Below are 16,294 nucleotides of genomic sequence, written 5' to 3'. Positions count from 1 at the left end.
CACTGTGACGACAATTCTAGTTTGACAGGCAGTGATTCGCAACCTTAGCGAGAGTCGTAATGAGAATCTCTTAAGCAATGTGTTGGCAGTGGTACACGAAGGACGAGTCCTTTCTCATAGGTAGAATGCCATGCCACACAATGACCGCCCATGCCAGGGTTCGAGCATTACATCCTCGAACCTGCTCAATCGATACCGTAGAAGTCTCCAGAGGAGCAGCAAAATACAATCGTTGGATCCATGTTAGCTTCCCAACACCACCATCGTCGTCAAAGCAATCACCGAGAGCTAGCGAGCATCAAGAACGCGATAGACAGATGAGGGTGGACACATAACCCGAGGCAAGTGTCCGAGACGTTGATATTTGTCCATACCCTGACATCTATCATGCCACTCGGCTCCACACGATGATAAAAATAATGTTGTAGTTGCCATATTGATTACTTCTACGTCAGAGCTTCGTTTGCTCGCAGTCTACATGGCTGGCCACCTTGTTAATCAGATTCGTTTACAAAATCTGATAAGACAACAAACCAAATGTCAATATCCTCATAATCAATTTTCTGTCGCACGTTGTCGAAAGTCAAGATTATTTTGAACTCTGTTGGTGAAAATGGTCATCACGTAAATTCATATCGTTGCCATTGACTTTCAAGTAAGGCAGAATACAAAACAACTGACTACACCCTCATCACAAATTCGCAAATCACGGGCCAGATGCAGAAGACCACAGGCCATTCCGTGACCGCCAAGCCGCTTGATCAGCCATTGATTGTATAGCATGAAGCGATCCTGCTAGAATCAATCTCATCGCTAGGACCAAATCATTTAAAAATCAATCACGGGTGCCATGATTACTTCATCAATCACTATATTCTGTAATCATGGCTTGGGGCACGAACATCTAATCAGGTACGCTCTTAATTACGCACGAAATTAGTATCGACTGAATTCTCACGGTTGGTCGAGTTCTATCGGAGATTCTTCTGCTACGTGTCTCGGATCCGGAGGGGCTGGTGTGGCGTGCTGATTGTCTACGAAGCATATATGTGGGGATAAATAGTCCGCAGTGACAGGTGGTTGGCGTGTCAGAGTAAACGTGTTCTACATAGCTTGAATTAAGTATCATCACGTGCACGAGCTCATTATTCAATGGCTCAAAGCCCGAGCACTCTCCGGGAACACACTTGCCATGACATCCCCAAATCGATTTGGAAGGCCTGTGTGACATGATCACTCAGGCACTTACCTGTTTGAGCTCCGAAGTTTAAGAATACGGTTTTTACAGTAGACTCATCTATTCCCCGAGAGAAACTCAAAAGGAATGAGAGTGCACTGTATGGTAAGGGCTTTTGTACCTTTAGCGATGCTGTTGACCTTCAACGAGGTCTCCCACTGGATCTACACTACAGACAGAGTTTTCAATTCCAAAGCTCATTACCATCAGCAAGCGCTAATGTGATTCTGCCAGCTTCAGCGTCCGTACCAGAATGCCCTTTGATGATTCCACCAGGCACCCTGGGCAATGCTCGCAAACCATTTGAAGGCAACGCATCTCTGAATTGCGTTTGAATGGTCCCGGGGCTGAAAACAAGTAAGTACCACACGTAGATTCAGTGGAACTATGTCTGAAGCAAACAAACCACAGAGAGTTTGAATGTGAATATACCTGCAGCTCAAAACTAGTAGCTCATTTCGACCCTATCATACCCGTTTTTAGATTATCAAGATATCATCTAGCTGAGTGTGGCTTATCACAGAAACCAAACTTTAACAATACGTTGGCTAATTCTACAGCATCCGGTTCTGTGATATTTTGACAATGCCCTTAAGTAATTGCCATAGACTGTTGTCAGTATTAGTAGCCCTTCGAATGAGATTAATGGACATTCGTCTCACTCCTGTATTTTAGCCTGGATCTATATGCCAATGTTTCCAAGGCAGTATGATACGAGGGCGGTGTATTGTAGAGTATAAGGTTTACTCGTTAGCGTATGATGAAATGAATTCATACGGATTAGTAAATAGCTAAATTATACTGATGGGGACAATTTTATTAGCTAGAAAGCTGGAGAGAATCGAAAATCGAAAGAGGCCGTTGGTATAATATCGATTGATGATGAACAACCTTTTCGACTTGAAAAGGAAGTTTGCATTAACTGATGCCGAGGTACTGAGGATAAAGACTGGTGATCTCCTTACACTCAAAATTCCATATACATTTACCTTTAAGTGGGAAGACGTGTTTTCAAAAAACGACGTTTTCTATGCTATATTTCACCTCCCTGACCCTCAAATGAGACAAAAACGCCCTTTCTGATAAAAAACCCAAACTTAAGTACGAAATTTAAGTAAATGCATGCACTGGGATTCATTCAGACCTCTCAGTATCACTGGTCGTGATCATCTTCGCAGCTTCATAGTGTGACTGAGACATTGTAACGTGAACATTTTACAATCAGAATTGCCTACTGATTCTCTGGCACGAGGATAGCATTAGCCTGCTCGCAGAAAAAACACCATTGTCACAGCAATGGTTGGTCTAATTCATTACGGAATTGGACTTTTTTATCGTCTTTTCGCCTGATCCCCCAATCAACAGACATGGCAAAGGCAATATGATCGGATGATCACCTATACCGCCTGGGAAGTATGATTTCCACTGTGGAAACATCTTAGCATTTTCACTGAGAGTGACCTTCATTGTTGATGGTACGACACTGGCAAAGACAGATACTGTATATTTTCATTGACGAGTGGGTTTCGGTGAATATATGTTGACATTCAAGTGCATTATACGTAAAGTCGACACGGCTCTGTCATTCGAGATTGTTGCGCAAATTGAACATAAATCATCCCGACATTCATTAACGTAAGTGTTCCGGAGTTCGGGGGAGTTTTATAATACGGCATAAAAGAGATCACAAGTCTTTAAAAGAAGATGCTCTTGACATTTCAATCTGAAATTGAGTCTAGCAGTATAAATTGGAACCAGCTTTATTACCGCAAGGTCTTCCGGAATTTGGGGAGATGAAATTGAACGGAACGATCTCTCTTTTTACCCAGTCATTGAGGCTCCGTATGAATAAAGATAGACTCAGGAAATGAGTTAACTTCATGTGCATTCAACCAGGCAGTTCTGTATAAAACTGAAATAAAGCATTTTCTTTCATTATCCATTGTTATTATTATTGCTATTGTTAACTATTTTCATTTATAGTACTATTCACATTACCAAACGTTTGAACCATACAACCTATGCTATGTTGGCTGATCAAATCAAGCTAACACGATGTTAGGACAAAATAGAATTGCATCTCGTCTCTGATTGTCTGCGACATTTGACATTCCGTGGATGCGAAGCGCAAATCAGATCAAACACGCCAGACATAAGTCAATTATCATGGCGGGTTAGATTTCATTGTTCAGGCTGCGGTACTATATATTGTCATTATTTATGATGGAGAGAGGTTAATCAGCTGTTCCGATCCTATACTGGCAACGGTTATTAGCTTTTGCACACTAGAGAAGTTTCCTGCACCTTCATATACTACTTTCAATATGGTCTATGTGCTTTTCACAGATTTTGACATTGGCCATCATCCGCAAGTGTCACTGTTTAGCTGGACCGACAATGCGTCAGAATTCTCCATACCGAACCTATTTGCACCAAAGGCCTTGCTAGAGAAGAAAGACATTGTGGTGTACCGTGCTCTGACAAAGACTTTTTACCTCTGTAGGCATTGCATCTTTTCCTCCTGAAGAATGACATACGCCAACAGCAGAGCAAGACAAAGCGCTCCATCCAGTTACTGCCTCTCTGCTATAATTGATCAAATTTTCCGGTACGCCTGCCTAAATGGCTGGTTTGTTTACGTGACAACGGATTCCCTTAAGCTAATAGGTTTTTGTGATTTTTGTGGTTTGTGTGATGAGGCAAACCTTCGCGGACTCATTAGAAGCTAATGTTGTAATATGAAAAAGTGGATAATGGAGAGGTCTTTCTGTTTGCCAACGCGCTGAAAGGAATTGTCAACGTGTAAATAACATAACTAAACGCTCAGTGTTTCGAGCCATTGTCTACAACCCGTGGAGCAACCTTTGTGCATGCATTCTTTCTGACAAGTGACATAATACGTGTAAAGGGAATTCCGCTTTTGGAGAAAAAGGGGTCGCAAAACAAAAGTTCAATCTACAAGGTCATATGGTTTACCGTCAAAAACCTTATTTACTCAGTGCCTCTACGGTGATACCATGTCTCAAATTTGTATTTTTACGGAACTTTCTAAAACACAAAGTTCAAATCATCCCCAGAAAATCTTCTCTCTTCTAAGCTGCCTGCCGTTTGGCTGCTTATCAAACATTCAGTTTCCATTGATACACGCATGCCTCGTTTTCTGTGAACATCATTATTTTTTTCTTTCAAGCCCTGAATGCATAAACCTAGTCTGATTACCCTTCACACAAGTGAAAAATATTCGCCGTCAGGCACACGGCCGGACAGACAGCGGAGAAAAACAGCTCAATCAGTTTGATCAATAGACGAAGGAAGATGTCCTGTTGATTGGCGAGAGGCTGTCGTGCTTACAAGAATGCTCTTGTACACATAGGAAGGCTGTGTTTTCCCGTGTTGGCGCTAGGCTATCGTGCAAGAGGAATGCACTAGATGCTGTAGAAAAAAGCGTGTCCCTGCTCTCTGCTCGTGCTTCAAGAACGCATTGAGTTTGAGGAAGAAAGAGTGTCCTTGACTTGGAGCAAGGTTGCCGTGCCGCAGTGCGACAAAGAAGATGGTACACCCCGCTTGGTATATGTAGTCAGAAAGAATAGCCGTGATTGATGCTGGGATATCATCGACAGGAACACGCCTAGTGCAGAGGATGGGTTCCGGAGTTGCCGCTTGCCTGTCGTGTCGAAGCACAACAAATGGAGAAAGTGTGGCTGTACACCCCGCTAGGAATAGTTTGAAGGAATAGCTTTGGTTGATGTTGGAATATCGTGCAAGAGGAACCGCGTACTTGTTAAGAGGACTGAAGGATTTTTATGAGTAGGCGTGCTGCAGCACGACAAACGAAGAAAGCATGTTCACTCTGCTTGGTAGAGTTACAGAGGAAAGAAAAATGGCTTTGATTGGTGCTAGGATGTCGGGCTACATAGACGCATTGGGTACTTCACGTGGAATGAAAGAGTGTTTCTGATGTAATCGTACACATGTTATTACACTGCATGTAAATTGATGCTCGATTACTAGAAGTTAGTAATGCGAATCTTACAAGAATCGTAGTGGAACTCGGTATACTAAGCACAAATCATGCTTCATCATATCAATACCACTTCTGCCTGTATCTTCCTTCTAACTGCTCACGCCATCCACCTTCTTCCACACAACTGGCTTAATGATATGCGTGACTATGTCGATATTAAGGATAGGGCAAAGTTATCATGACTTCATAACAAATAAGAACGAATAGACGCTAATCAAACCATCAGCGATATTGACACGGTGGGAAAGAATGTAGCGACCGGTCAGATGGGTTTTACTCTGATGACATTGAGGACTCAGGATTGACCTAACCATTCTCACAATTCCCAGGCATACAGATACACTTCGTTGCCTTTACCTAACCATGGCCCGTTACGAATAATGCACACTTCTACCCAGCAAGGAAACAACCTTTTCCTTTTAGCCATGTGTTAAGTCAAGCACCATCCGTCATATTCCTTCCGAACATCATGCCCCATAAGTGTCAGGTGGCTGGGTATTGAGCATGTTCTCAGAACACTCAACGCTCTAAGCACATATGAGGACCCTGGTGGGAAAACAAGTAGAAGCCAGCCGAAATCTCCCTGCTAAGTTTACTCAAGACTCCTGGTATACTGGTGTATAGGAGAAAGTCCACCATGAAAATTGTTGTCAACAGCACAGTGCTAGCTGAGCAAGCATCCAATATCTTGACATTTCTACGAAAGCGATCAATGCATTAACAACGCAATTTCCTGCCCCAGTTCTGTACATGAGGGGTTGATTAGGCTGCTCCGCTGACCCTTCTCTAAGTAAATACCCAGACGTGATCTATACCAAGGCTCCACAGAAAGGAACACTTCGTAAGTGCCTCAGAAGGGAAATTTACCCTTAGTTTCAGCCTTCTACCGATTGAACATCGTAGATCAATATGTTTTAACAACACTATTTCCTGACTAAGATCTGTTCGCGAAGGTTTGCTGATCAACAGACCCTTCACTGAGAGGAGACAAAGAAAAAACATCAGGATTAGGAAGATTCATATTCTCAAAGGGCTATTTCTTTCAAATCAAAAGTTTTCTGCGGCTAAAAGCCGTCGTATCATAGATGCAGACACATTACAGTTCCGTCGCATCTCAGAGCAACCAGACTCTAAGATCGCATGATGTGCTTAGCGAAAATGATTGAATTTGCCCCCATCACAAACGGGTTGTGGCTCAAACGAACCATAAGTAATTCGCCTAGTATTTGACACCAGATCCTATACTAACCTGTCATGCTAGCTACCAATTTCGTGGTTCATTCGAGTGTAAAGCCTCAGCAGAATAGCAAGCTGATGACAGCAGCTTGAAGCAGTCATCGAGGGACGATCCCATGAATGTCAACTAATGAACTAATTCTGGAGAGATGTAGGCTAGTTGGAATATTGTGCCGCCAGCGTGTGAATATGGACATGATAAATGTTTATAAGAGGTTTCAGGAATAGTGTATACCAACGTGGATGATCGCTACTAGCTTCTTAAACGGTAGGCAGGAGCTATATTGAACCAAGTCAGTCATCAAGACTTATAGATATGCTCAGTTTGGGGACTGGGTCCTGTTTGATTCAGTATTTAATATATTCCTCGTACAAGCGTGAATAGCTTCGATGTACCACGAGATGGGAGAAACCCATTGCACCCCTCCAATGTCCAAAATGACTTGGCAGGTTAAACCTGTGCTTCATTAACCATTCGAGAAAGCTGCCCTGGAGTTGGCCATCTGCCGTCCATGGGAGGATAGATGAATATATTCAGTTTGCCTAACCTGCGGTTTCCATAGAACCAGCGAAATTATCAAGAAGGTACGCGACCAGCCATATTCAAATCACCCAGTGCGGTTCATTTACCTTCCAAACAAGGCAAATTTATAGACATTTTCTCGCTTCATGCATAAAGATGAACCCGCCTGCAGACACTGTAATTTCCTTCGGGGATTTTCAATGCAACTCATGAATATTATCTTGGATAGAACAGGCTGCATCACCATGGGCCAAATGTCTCTCAAACTGAGGGACCGATCCTGCAAGCTAATCCAGCACTCGCAATCAAATTTATTTTTCTCGCTAGTTTGTAACAGAGTATGTGCATCTGCTGCAGAACCAGGTTCAGTACTTATGAGAAGAACATTTTGCTCTACTTAGCTAGTATAAGTACCAAGGACAGGATTTGTCATAATCATAGTATAGACATAAACAGTTCTAACTAATCCGCACCGAAAAACCATTGTCTCTAGATCCGACTCAGTTCCACAGACCCGCATTGCATGGTTGTTGCACTGTCAATAGCGCATTTGCATCATGTAACACAATCGTTCTAACAAAAGGTCATGCTCGCTCGAGCTCGATGGCGTAACGTATTAAACGCGTGTATTCAATGTTAGTTGCTGGCTTGAGGAAAAGGTGAACACACATTCTGTGTGGTAGCTCCCAAGCATACGTCTTCTCGAATTTTCGAATTCCTTGTGATATTTAATTCAAATCTTCCTCTGTGTACGCATGGTTTTGCGTGGCCTATACATTTTCCTCGTTAATCTTAATGATATAGTGAACATGTTGGATTTGCTTGGTCAGATTCAGTGATATATAGGGCATGATAGGCTGCTATTCGGTAGGTACTATATGTTTAAGGGCATGTTGTATTGTGTTGTAAACTGCATGTGTGAGTGATATTTCTCAGTATGGTTATAAAGGCATCTATGGATTGCTTATGTAGATGAACAGGTGGCATAACAAAGCCAGCAGTTTACAAAAAAGGTGATACGATATCTCTGTTTTCATAGCCACGGACACTAGAATGTTACCTCGTGTCAGTAGTTTAGCCTGCCCATCCAGCCACGGCCTCAGTGTCTCACCGTACTTTATATCAGTAATGACAGGGCGGAATACATAATCTTTAGATGGGTTGATCTTGTCATAACACCGCATCTGATTGCCAATCTAGAACCACTAGTCCACTTTGTGTGCAGTCTGCACTAGTCATGGCACTGCTGGAGCTTCAACAATATTCTACACCACATCAATCTCATTTCGTCTTCTTTCACTCTCACCAAAGCCTTTCCTAAGCCGCTCTAGGGTCATAGATCGCCTGCTATAATAGTCGAGGTCTTCCGTAATCCCTGGTTCTCTATTATCCCCAGTTCTTTTGATTGATGTGGGAGTTCAATATTGCCCCTCCCGCCGCCAGCAACTGGTGAAATGATTACCACGGACTCCTACAGCAGAATTGCAAACTGAGAAGTCGCGAATACATCCGAATGAACAGACGTTTTACAAACGACAGGAAATTGATTTGGCTCCTGGCTTCGGAAGGCTGATGGAGACAGATGGTTCATGCAATACTCGGGAATTCACCATTTTCGCTTGCCGGTATATCAATGTGTATGCATTATTTCTTCACCCACAATCTCGATATTTCGGGATGCTTTTTTTTCTGCAGCAATATACCTGGGCCTCTGGACGAAGTCACAACCAGAAGGCAGGCCCGGTGTAAGCCTTTTTTGTTAACATTTTTCTCAGTGTTTAACCTCTTTGTTTGAGAACGACAAATTGACACCTTTCTCTCTGTTTCCTCGTTTTGAAAAGTCATGGTCGTTCTAGCTGCCTATCGTATGGAAACACTAAAATATGGGGAACAACCAAAAATGTTAAACCGGTGTAACATCTGTGGTTGTTTCCCATGTGTCAGTGTTTCAAAACAATAGGCAGCTAGAGAGACCATGACTTTTCAATAGGGGGAAACACAGAAAAACTTGTCAATCTATCTTTTAGCGTTCCCAAACAATGAGGGGAAACACTCAAAAATAGAAACACTCAAAAACATTACACCGGGATAAGATTACTGATAAAGACCACAGTAACTGCTATTTAAAATGTCAGAGTTGCTTTGTTCTGACAGAGCTTTGGAGGCATTCTGTCTATCGTGATCTTGCCTTTGTTCATCGTTTCATTGCTTGTTAATTGCTTTTTCATCGTCGGTAATGTTTAATGTCATGAAATGTAAACGCTGTATCCTATTTGATCAACCACCCTGCATCTTTTCGAAACAGACAAACGCCCACATCCACATTCTAGTCTATCTTACCACTAAATGCTAATAAAACAATTTTGAAATGTCACTAGACACATTTCGAAGAAAAACAATACGTGGGTGTTAAAGTTTAGAAATCCATTGGCAAGGTATTAAAAACAGTTGGAACAATTGTGATCTTCGCAGTTGCCAGTTGATGAATTAGTCCATGCAGACTGTGTGTGGGATGTCCTGATTTTTATCCCAAAAGACTACCGATTGAAACGTCTCTTCCTCAAATACTTTTTTGAGGACTTACTCGAAAACGCAATCGTTTACCACAGACTCCACTTATCGATCATAAATTGACCCTACCATGCACAGGGAGCAAACAACTCTGCCAGTTCGTTGCACCCTTAGAAGTGAACATCCCTCGATTACCATCGGAATCTCGTCACAGAGCTCTTCGAGGCAATACATGTAAATCTGCCAATTGAGAAAATTACTTGGACATGTCCACGTAGATTGGTTCGCGGTCCGTCTTTGAAACCAAAGAAGTTTGAGAAGCCGTAAGCCGGCTTGAATCAGAATCTCCCTCTCAGACACAAGATGCCAGCTAAAGAAGTGGCCGCGGCTTGGCAGACTATCCGCTTTGCCGTTCCCACTTTGTAATTTTCTACCAAACGATCTTCTTCTAGCCCAAAGCCATACAATGTACTCTGATACCGCTCCCTTAGAAATTGGATGATGTCTCGTCTCAAAGTGATACCTTTATGCCAGACCAATGAGACTTAGAATCAAATTCTAGGCACATACAATCGTCAAGTGCAATGCAATGTACTTCCTTTGTATCTTTAGTCATGCCATCGAAACCCCTTACCTAGAGTAATTTGGCTGACTTTGTACACTACTGGTTCCCTGTCTCAATTTACATACATTTATGGTAACCGGATATGATATTCTAAGATGTTGTCACATCACAAAACATGATCAGGTGTCTTGGTTATAACTCACCTCCGCCATGCTATCTTTATCATACCAGAACTGTCTAATTTGTTTGTGATAGCGTATCAATTTCATTATTGGGTTACCCTGGACGCCCGAAGCCCTCCCAGGGGTGAGTAGACGCTGACATTCGCCTCGCCATTTTTTTCTTTGACTGTCTGCATTCCCGGGTCTGCACTGTAGGCAAGAGAAAGAGACTCCGGCCATATTTCTCTGAAACCTAATGAACGATAGGCTGGGATTGGTGCATTTGACTACGTGTAGTTTGTCAGTGGGGACGACATGTAATACTGGCTAGATAAGAAACCGCGAGGACACAGCAGCTTTACCGACCACACTCCTCACCGATTCGATTCACTACCCCGGCAAAAACCAATGTCATCCTTAAACGGCTTGGGTCACAGATTGCCTCATATTATAGTCGAGAGCCGTGATAATCCCGAGCTGTCGGGATGAGCAACTTGTGTGATTGATGGCGGGCCACATCAATATTGCTCCAGCTACTGTTGGAATTTCTGATGCGGAATCCGACTCCGCTAAACAAACGGAGAAGCCTGGAATAAATCTGAATAAATAGACGTTTTTGAAAACGAAAATCGTTTTCGTAACGAATGTGTAGGTTACTCTTTGAGTCAGTTTGGTTTGATCTTGGCGACTTGCAACACTGAAGTTCAGATGAAAGCAACTTCTGTTGTTGTCACGAGTCTAGTGAAATGTAGGCCTACTCAAAGTCTTCGTCGTATGAAGGTGCTCAACAGCTTTGCTCTGTAGGTATCATGCATTTTACCCTTATCACTTTGAATAATGTCGTCGGTTCAGTTGGGATTCGCCCCATATTGTACGCACTATGCGTACCCTAGAGCTCGGACACATGCGTAAGTACGCAGAACGATCGTCAGTCGGTATATACAAGTTTCTACCATTCCGCTCAAACATAAGATGAGCACACCATTTGTCTTTTGGTTTCCCATTTGCCTATGACAAGGCCGATTTATCATCTGATTCTCATTCAACATGCAACTCCGCCAGATCCTAGACATGTAAATGGTAATATTAGACGGGATGACCCGCCGTGACGTGGTTTATAAGGCCATGCATTGATTGATGGTCAGCAAGAGACCGCAAAGATAATGGTCAATTTATTGCAAGTACGCTTCAGTCCTGTGGTTGAGAGGAGGCGGTGGTCTGGTCTGTGGGACTTGGTCGACCAGAAATAGGATATCGCCTTTGTTCGGAAGTGAGCAACGGTTTGGATGGTGCTGCGACCATTTGGCATTGCGTCCCATGGTGTTTAGGGGCCGACGCCATGATCTGTAATCCCAAGGCATATAAGAGATTGGCAATGGCCATGACTGAAGCTGCATCCGGTACTGAGGAATTGGATTAATAGTCTACAGTACTGCAGATGGGTTAGTTGAGTGGTAGGTGCACGGCCCAGAGTTGCTCTCTGAGATCTATTGAGATGACACAAACAAGAGCAATACTGTAGACTAGCCGAAGCTAAAGCAGTGATCTTTAAAATATGGATTCATGAAATCATGCTTTATTGAGAAGAAGGGCAGGCAACAGTTGGCCACTATGGATAGTGCCCGAATTTATTGAGAATGATCAGCCTCACATCTTTCAGGATCCGATGTTTTAAAAGCAACAGATAAAAGGAATTCTAATATCGATAGTAAAAACTTAAAGTTGCCTTGCCTGATTAGGCCAGGAAAGAGTTGTAACCCATCTGTGTCAACTTTTAAATGATCTTCCTGATGAAAGAAAACACCTTGCTAAGCTTACGGCTTCATTCATCAAAGACGCAATTGCTTCCCCAATTATTATTGATTGCCTGGTTTCGACTTTGGTAAAAACAAACAAGAACTATCATCAGTCGTCGGAAGTAGACGCAAATTGCAACCTCAAGCTAGCTGATCTGGGGAAGCGAGATATCAAAATCCTGTGGTCGCATGTCGTGTGCGAAAAATAAGGAAACGTCGAAGCTATATGATAGCAGAGCAAACATCCTTTGGTAAAAACTGGCTAGGCATCAGACAGGCTATTGTGCCAAACATAATTTTTTTCTGTACACATGTTTTTTTTCTGTACACTTGTGATCGGGAGTGATAAAAACAAAAAAAATACGAATCCACATATAGTGATATCGCAAATTGCACCTTCAAACTAGAAGACATGAATAGTGTGATTACAAGTAAGCGGGAGATATGAGGTCACGTGACAGCCGCTGAAAGCAAATAACCGGAGAGGAAGCCAAACTTTGCTTCCGCTGGCAAAACAGGCAAGATATTTATCAGCCATCTTGGCTTTGGAAATTGGCTTGGAGAGAAGATATAATTCAGATGATGTACATCATTGATATGTATTCATGCAAGGCCCGGCATCGCAGCAAAAAAACCCAGACACGTCCGTTCCGGCTTTGCGTGGCATCAATCTACAATCTCACCAAGTATTTTTTACCATATCCGACAGCAGAGACGAAAACTGCAAATCCGGCTCTATATACTACGATAAAACCATCAGCGCCCAAGGCTCACACCAGTGTTTTTCTGTCGTGGGTAAGGTACATTACTCTCATTGTGATGTATGTTGGTTGACGGGTGGTGTTGTATCGGCTCAGCCTTCCAGGTACTGGAAACAAACAAAAGAAAGCAACCATATCTGATTGCATTTCCATTGGCCGATCGCATAAGTCTGTATCACCGTATATGCATGTCTAGTCAATATTTTAGCCATCAACTACAGTTAGTCGCCCAGACGTGTCGGTGATACAGCCGGTTCTGACGATTTTTTAATCAAGCTTCTGCCCACGCCTCAGGCCCGCTGGTTATTACTTTCTAATCGGCAATCTTATCATCTTATTTTGCTTTTCTGGTGATATTTCCAAAGTCTAACGTTACGGAATACCTTTTACGAACACCAGATTATGAAAGTTTCTTCGTTTTCTTCGTTGTTTTAATTAGCGCAAAGAAATGGAACCCAGTGGATTTTTCTCACAGAACGATTCATCTATCATCACGGATATAATTCATCAACACAAGCCGCTTATGCATTTCACATGGGGAGCTACTCAATCATCTGTTATGGTGTATCAAATGATGATCACTAATGATCCAGATTTAATTCAAATCACGTCGTAGACAATCAATCTCCCTTTTATAGATCTGATTAGATTCGTTAAGCGTTATTTCAGAAAAGATAGATTGAGATCATTAAAAAGTAAATTCTGAGATTGAGCAGACACACACATGGGTCTCTTGCCTTATAGAAACGACCATATGCAATACTCAGAAGTCTTGTACTCAATCTAACGGCCAATACGCCGCCGCGCTCCCAGAGTGTATTTCTCTTTGACAGCGCAGGCTACTTAATCTGTATCAGTCTCCAGTTTTCTCCTTCATTCCATTGCAAATCACCCGATATTGTTGGTTGAGGGAATACTGCCCCAGCTAACGCTTTCTCTAAACCGAACATTCAAGTACCACACTTGAGTGCCGTGGCAGCTGCCCAGGAAAGGAACTAATATCCATCAACAAGCGGATTGCTTTTAACTATTCATTCGGAGCCCCAATGGGCTTATTCAGCTCTCTGTTGTACATTAAATATCAATGATTGTTATCCACCTTTTCGCGACCGAGACGAAAAGGCTTTGGTTAGGAAGGAAACATTTGAGATTGTCCTCTTCGTAGTATGAAGGAAAACGCCTACATGTATCTCATTTGATCTATATTGAATACGAGACATCGGGATTTTCCGGCGGGTTGGAAGGCTTGGTCCTTCTACATTACAAGCTCGAGGTGATTCAAGAAAGGTCATCAAAGCACAATAAAAATGCTTAGTGCACAAGATCTTCGCAACAGTACTCCCTTTTTAAGTTGTTACACGATTGTCCTCTTCATCAATACTAAGTAAAACATCGCCTTTCACCCATTATTCCGTGATGAGGCAGCCGAACTCCCCGAGAGCGTTTGGCACTGTTCAGCCAGGCAGCTGATGTCGTATCGTCTTACACTAAACTGTCGCATTGTGACTGTTGACTCGGAAGAGGATTAGTCAGCACTGTTCCCCTGGGGTTGAGAAAAAGATGTTTAATGTAGCTCATCGCATATCGCGTGATAGAAATAATATGTTTGTTGCGATGTTTATGGCTGTATCGCGTGAACAATTAAAATGGGCGTATTTGTTGGCGGTGCCCACTCTAGAATTATCCTGTGTAGTTAAATAGCTCTGCCTTATGCATGGTAAAAGGCAAGGGAACCTATTGTATTGAAATGTCTACGCGGGCATAGATGGTAATCAGCACTCAAATTACAGGCTCAGAGCAAAGAAACCACTACGCCTTTAGTTCCATCGAGTTTCATACCTTTTATATGCACCCCTATAAAACGGCCATCATGGTTTCAAACCACTGCCAGGAATGTATCAGCACGCTCAGCGAACACAGACGCGCTTTTAGTGCCTTGTGACAACCCATCTTGTCTTAAACCGCTACATCAAAGAATTTGTATTTTTACGGCGCGTTTGATTCCCAGCAATGTGGGCGTTTTGTTTATCCAAACTAACACAGTCTTGAGCAACGGCGCTTAATTGAAAAATACGCATCTCCACTCAGCTTGCATGTGTCATTTGCATGGTAGCAGCAAACACGATACATCACAAAGCAGCATGACAGTGTGTATTGCCAATGTCTTCCTGGAAGAAGTGTCCAGCCCTATTGTATCCCGACGGATTCTTCTGAATGGTTGTGTAGACGCCATGACCGTAATTAGCTCGGAGATCAAAGCGCATAATAGAATCTTTTGTTCCCTTTGTTAGTTCTTCGCTGATTGCCCTTGCACTATTGTCACACACAAGCGACTGTTACATTGATTGTCTAAATGCCTTCAATTACGAAATAAGCAGTCATCCATTCCTGTGTAAAATTCATTCAAATCTGATTAGTTCCCAAAGCTCCCATTATTGGCTTCCTTTTAGCTGTAATCTATTGAAATTGCAATTCTGCCTCCTGGTTGATACAGGGATCGTCTTCTGGTTTCTACTCTTGAGATGTAAGGCAGCTTTTTAATGAAATTGCCTTACCTCACAGAAGGCAATGGTTAGCAACTTACATCAAGCACTGGTACGCTGTATCGCGCGTCAGTGATGGAATGTCTATAGAAACATTTATAATTGTGTATGCGTCACACATCGTGATCCTAGTTTTTGTCAAAGACTCTTTTATATTATAACCAATGGCGTATGTAAAGTTCCGTCATATCATTTGAAAACACAGAAAGGTTGTATTGCAGTTTTGACCATTTTGCTAAGGAGATCCTTGCAGCAGACCTCATTCAGAGGCTGGAATTTGGGAGTTTTACACATTTAAGGAAATCGACAAGCAGTAGCCAGGCAGGACAGGTTAAGTTACGGGGAACTCGCCAATAGGTGTCTCTCTTATCTCACAGTACATCAAAACCATTCGTGCTTTCACAATGAATATATTTGTCACTAACATTCCCCTGTAAATGTGCATATTATTCGGCCAAATATCACAAATTCTACTTTTAGTTCCCGGTTTAAATATTGGCTGATCTGACCACAATCACTCTTAACGTAGTATGTATGTATCATCTTTGGTACATGGTGATCTAGTACCTGGTGAAAGAGTCTTGAGACTGGATACGTGACCTGTCCAATTGGCCATTAATGCTTGGCCAATGACCCATATATTCCTGTTATTGCTGCCATTACCATCACGGCATGGGTATTCGCTCCTCCATAGATGTTCTCAAGACAACGAATGCATGCAAATGACCAAATTAGTCGGACTGGTTCTGTTACAAGATAAGAATGTCACTGATTGAAAACAATTCTGGAATGTCTGTGGTCTCCTTTCAAAGAGAAAGGTCCTATGTCTCTAGAATTAAAATCACCAAACTCTATTCCCGCGACGATGGAGATGCCAAATAAACAGAATTTCGTATCGATTTCCCCTGACAACGATCTTACCCCGGGGGAAGCTGTC

At 42.5% G+C, this 16,294-nt stretch overlaps 1 protein-coding gene across 2 annotated transcripts in view; it reads right to left on the bottom strand.

Moving 5' to 3' along the window:
• LOC135498123 (E3 ubiquitin-protein ligase TRIM71-like) overlaps positions 1 to 16,294 on the bottom strand; it is a 57,283-nt gene that overhangs the window by 2,867 nt on the left and 38,122 nt on the right. The gene's annotated exons all lie outside the window — the stretch shown is intronic.

The sequence above is a fragment of the Lineus longissimus genome, chromosome 13, assembly GCF_910592395.1.
Source record: "Lineus longissimus chromosome 13, tnLinLong1.2, whole genome shotgun sequence".
NCBI lineage: Eukaryota > Metazoa > Nemertea > Pilidiophora > Heteronemertea > Lineidae > Lineus > Lineus longissimus.
This window is presented reverse-complemented; position numbering and strand designations above follow the sequence as displayed.